Source organism: Magallana gigas, chromosome 10 (assembly GCF_963853765.1).
Source record: "Magallana gigas chromosome 10, xbMagGiga1.1, whole genome shotgun sequence".
NCBI classification, from domain to species: Eukaryota; Metazoa; Mollusca; class Bivalvia; order Ostreida; family Ostreidae; genus Magallana; species Magallana gigas.
The window spans coordinates 32572269-32578183 of NC_088862.1; positions in this window are offsets into that span (position 1 = coordinate 32572269).

Below are 5915 nucleotides of genomic sequence, written 5' to 3' on the forward strand. Positions count from 1 at the left end.
CTGTTTTGTACGTTGGCCCCTGCAGATCCCTAATTTTCTCGAATTGTCTACCCAAAAACTTTTCCGGTCTGCGCATTGTGTGTACCATTATAAATCTGAAATATTGTAATGTTTACTTATAAACTTTTTGAGAAAACGAACGACGCGTGATTTTAGTTTAACATTGAAACTCCCATAGACAATTTTTCATAGGCTCATAAAACCGGAAGTACTCAATATATTTTATTGAAACTTGAAATGTATCTTGAATACTTCTATCTAAACAATGTTTAGGCGTCTTATAAAATTTCTAAGGTTTTTTGAATTTGTTTTCTTTTTCATCCCCCCTTATCTCAAGTTTGAGCCCTAATATCTCAAAAACAGTAAGAGATAGAGAAATGGCTACGCTTATGATTTTGTACATCAAGACAAGATGCATCTAATTCTTAAATTTGAATGCTCTAACTATAAAAACAATAAAGATATTGTGCTTCAATGAAATTTTAGTATTTTCCTTGTCAAAACCGGAAGTGCCGGAACCGGAAGTCCAAAACCTTACATACGCGTGCCATTTAAAATTGCTATAAGTGTATTGCATTGTTGTTTTAATATGTCTTTCCGTTTTCAAAAAATCGCTGACGAAACTTTGTCGAGAATAATAAAAAATAATAAAACAGAACAAAAACAATAGGTCTTTTCGACCGAAAGTCGAAAAGCCCTAACTAGAACTTTTTTTGTCTTCAACAAAAAGTAAGGGCTTTTCGACAGCCCCATTATCCCTTTTTAATTAAATGTTCAAAAAGAAATTATTCTCTGATTTATTTCCAAGTGTTCTAAACGCCTTGGTATCCCCAGTTGCTTAGATAGGAACTTATGAGTAGTGCAATGTGAAAAGAAAGATAACTCCAGAACTTTACAGGTAGCTACACTTCTAATTTCCAGAAGAATATTTTCAAAAAATCATATTAAAGTAAGTATTCATTCCTCGGACACAAAACTTAGTATGCTTATAGTATTTGTGCTGTACATTCTTACAGCAAAGCGAGATAACTCTTACTAAAAAACATTTTGAAATTTAAACAAGTGATGATCTTTGGGCCTTCCAAACCCCTATAAGGAGTGAAAAAGTGCCCCCTCGGACCATAATTTTTAGATTGTACTCTTTATTTCTAACAATAAACTGAAAAGATTTTTAAAATCGGAAGAGAAATAAAAAAGTTACAGATAAAGTGCTGTTTTGTACGTTGGCCCCTGCAGATCCCTAATTTTCTCGAATTGTCTACCCAAAAACTTTTCCGGTCTGCGCATTGTGTGTATTATTATACATCTAAAATATTGTAATGTTAACTTGTAAACTTTTTGAGAAAACGAACGACGCGTGATTTTAGTTTAACATTGAAACTCCCATAGACAATTGTTCATAGGCTCATAAAACCGGAAGTACTGAATATATTTTATTCAAACTTGGTATATATCTTGAATACTTCTATCTGAACAATGCCTCGGCATCTTATAAAATTCCTAAGGTTTTTATAAAAAACAATTCTGTTTCATCCCCCCTTATCTCAAGTTTGAGTCTTAATATCTCAAAAATGGTAAGAGATAGAGAAATGGCTACGCTTATGATTTTGTACATCATGACAAGATACATCTATTTCTTAAACTTGAATGCTCTAACTATAAAATTAAAAAAGATATTGTGCATCAATGAATTTTTAGTATTTTTCCTGTCAAAACCGGAAGTGCCGGAACCGGAAGTCTAAAACCTTACATACGCGTGTCACTCAGAGATGCTGTAAGACTATTGTATAATTGTTTCGAAATTCTTTCGCGTTTTCAAAAAATCGCTGACGGAAATTCTGTCGAGCATAAGAATAATAACTAGAACTTTTTTTGTCTTCAACAAAAAGTAAGGGCTTTTCGACAGCCTCATTAGCCCTTTTTAATTAAATGTTAAAAAAAAATTATTCTCTAATTTATTTCCAAGTGTTCTAAACGCCTTGGTATCTCCAGTTGCTTAGATAGGAACTTATGAGTAGTGCAATGTCAAAAGAAAGATAACTCCAGAACTTTACAGGTAGCTACACTTCTAATTTCCAGAGGAATATTTTTAAAAAATCATATTGAAGAAAGTATTCATTCCTGGGACACAAAACTTGGTATGCCTATAGTACTTATGCTTTAGATTCTTACAGCAAAGCGAGATAACTCTTACTAAAAAACATTTTGAAATTTCAACAAGTGATGATCTTTGAGCCTTCCAAACCCCTATAAGGAGTCAAAAAGTGGCCCCTCGGACCATAATTTTAAGATTGTACTTTTTATTCCTAACCATAAACTGAAAAGATTTTTAAAATTGGAAGAGGAATAAAAAAGTTACAGCTTAAGTGCTGTTTTGTACGTTGGCCCCTGCAGATCCCTAATTTTCTCAAATTGTCTACCCAAAAACTTTTCCGGTCTGCGCATTGTTTGTACCATTATACATCTGAAATATCGTAATGGTCACTTGAAAACTTTTTGAGAAAACGAACGACGCGTGATTTTTGTTTAACATTGAAACTCCCATAGGTGATTTTCATCGACCTATAAAACCGGAAGTAGTCTATATATGTCAATGAAACTCGGAATGTACGTTTATTACTTCTATCTTAACAAGAAAAAGGTATAATTTAAATTTTTAAAGGTCATTTGAATTTTTTTGTTTTTCATCCCCCCCTTCTCTAAAGTTTAGGATTTAATATCTCAAAAACGGTAAGATATAGAAAGTTGTCTACGCTTACAATTTTGTACAACAGGACAAGATGCATCTAATTCCAAAAGCTGAACGTTCTAATTCAAAAACTAAACAAAATATTGCGTTTCGTTCAATTTTTACAATTTTCCTTATATAAACCGGAAGTACCGTAACCGGAAGTTCAAAACCTTACTTTTCATAGATTAATATATTTGCTGTAAGACCGTTGCATAATTGCATCTATATACCTTCCAGTTTTATAGAAATCGTTGACAAAAAACTGTCGAGAAAATAATAATAATAAACTAGAACTTTTTTTGTCTTCAACAAAAAGTAAGGGCTTTTCGACAGCCCCATTATCCCTTTTTAATTAAATGTTCCAAAAAAATTATTCTTTTATTTATTTCCAAGTGTTCTACACGCTTTGGTATTCCCAGTTGCTTTGATAGGAACTTATCAGTAGTGCAATGTGAAAAGAAAGATAACTCCAGAACTTTACAGGTAGCTACACTTCTAATTTCCAGAGGAATATTTTCAAAAAATCATATCGAAGGAAGTATGCATTCCACGGACACAAAACTTGGTATGCCTATAGTATTTATTCTCTACATTCTTATAGCAAAGCGAGATAACTCTTACTAAAAAACATTTTGAAATTTAAACAAATGATGATCTTTGGGCCTTCCTAACCCCTATGAAGACTCAAAAAGTGGCCCCTCGGACCATAATTTTAAGATTATACTCTTCATTTTGAACAATAAACTGAAAAGATTTTTAAAATCGAAGGAGAAATAAAAAAGTGACAGCTAAAGTGCTGTTTTGTGTGTTGGCCCCTGCAGATCCCTAATTTTCTCAAATTGTCTACCCAAAAACTTTTCCAGTCTGCGCATTGTGTGTACCATTATACATCTGAAATATTGTAATGTTAACTTGAAAACTTTTTGAGAAAACGAACGACGCGTGAATTTTGTTTAACATTGAAACTCCCATAGGTGATTTTCATCGACCTATAAAATCGGAAGTAGTCAATATATGTCAATGAAACTCGGAATGTACGTTTATTACTTCTATCTTAACAATGGTGAGGTATAATTTAATTTTTTAAATGTCATTTGAATTTTTTTTGTTTTTCATCCCCCCTTTTCTAAAGTTTAGGATTTAATATCTCAAAAACGGTAAGATATAGAAAGTTGTCTACGCTTACAATTTTGTACAACAAGATAAGATGTATCTAATTCCAAAAGCTGAACGTTCTAATTCAAAAACTAAACAAAATATTGCGTTTCGTTTAATTTTTACAATTTTCCTTATATAAACCAAAAGTACCGGAACCGGAAGCTCAAAACCTTACTTTCCATAGATTGATATATTTGCTGTAAGACCGTTGCATAATTGTATCTCTATACCTTCCAGTTTTATAGAAATCGTTGACAAAAAACTGTCGAGAAAAATAATAATAATAAAACTAGAACTTTTTTTTGTCTTCAACAAAAAGTAAGGGCTTTTCGACAGCCCCATTATCCCCTTTTAATAAAATGTTTAAAAAAAATATTCTCTAGTTTATTTCCAAGTGTTCTAAACGCCTTGGTATCCCAAGTTGCTTTTATAGCAACTTATGAGTAGTGCAATGTGAAAAGAAAGATAACTTCAGAACTTTACAAGGAGCTATATTTCTAATTTCCAGAAAAATATTTTCAAAAAATCATATTGAAGTAAGAATTCATTCCCCGGACACCAAATTTGGTATGCCTACAGTATTCATGCTCCTTATTCTTACAACAAAGCGAGACAACTCTTTCTAAAAAAAAATTTGAAATTTGAACAAGTTCTGATCTTTAGGTCCTTCAAACTTTTATAAGGACTCAAAAAGTGGCCCCTCGGACCATGATTTTAAAATTGTACTCTTTATTCTAAACAATAAACTGAAAAGATTTTTAAAATCGGATGAAAGGTAAAAAAGTTACAGCTAAAAGACTGTTTTGCACGTTGGCCCCTGCAGATCCCTAATTTTTTTGAGTTGTCTACCCAAAACTTTTTCAGGTCTGCGGATTGTGTGTGTCATTATAAAGATGAAATATTGTAGCAATTACTTGAAAACCTTTTGAGAAAACGAACCACGCGTGATTTTTGTTTAACATTGCAACTCCCATAGGCGATTTCATTGACCTATAAAACCGGAAGTAGACATAATATTTTAATGAAACTTAGAATATATATATGTTAATTACATCTATGTTAGTAATATTTAGGCGTTAAATAATTTTTTAGAGGTCATTTGAATTTTTATGTTTTCTCATCCCCCCTTTTTCAAAGTTTAGGACTCTATATCTCAAAAACGGTAAGATATAGATAGTTGTGTACGCTTACAATTTTCTACAGCAAGACAAGATGCATCTAATTCTAAAAGTTGAACATTCTAATATAAACACTAAACAAAGCATCGCGTTTTAGTCAATTTTTACACTTTTCCTTGTAAAAACCGGAAGTACCGGAACCGGAAATCAAAAACCTTACATTCCATGGAATAAGAGATTTGCTGTAAGACCGTTCCAAAATTGTATCAATATTTCTTCCAGTTTTCAAAAAATCGTTGACAAAAATCTGTCGAGAAAAATAATAATAATAACTAGAACTTTTTTTGTCTTCAACAAAAAGTAAGGGCTTTTCGACCTCCCTAATGTTTAAAATAATGTTTAGATCTAAATAAAAGAATTAATTCGTTTAAATTCTAATAAACGCTTTGATAAAACTGAATTTCCATTCATGATTTGTAATGTCACCAAAACGAACTGATTTAAAACTATTTACATCTTCAATAATAAACATAAAATGAATTTCTGGGTTTGTTAAGAAGCTCAGAAAATTGCTAATTCAAGTGCTTCATGGTAACTATAGTATGTTGGAATCATTGATACTCTTGCATTTATATCTTTGCCATACACGTGATCTATCATGGTTCCACCATCAGTTGTTATTTCCGTTACTAGTTGAGTATATCCATTTCTTTCCATTAACTGCTTGATCGAAGAGATGCCATTGTTTATGTTTTGATTAAAATCGCCCATAATAAGGCAAGGAAGATTCAAAGTCTGAACAAATACTAACATTTTATTCATCTTTTTCAAAAAACATTCAACAGCATACGATGAAGGTCGGTACAATGTAATAAATAATACATTACTCGCTTTAAAAGCTATATATT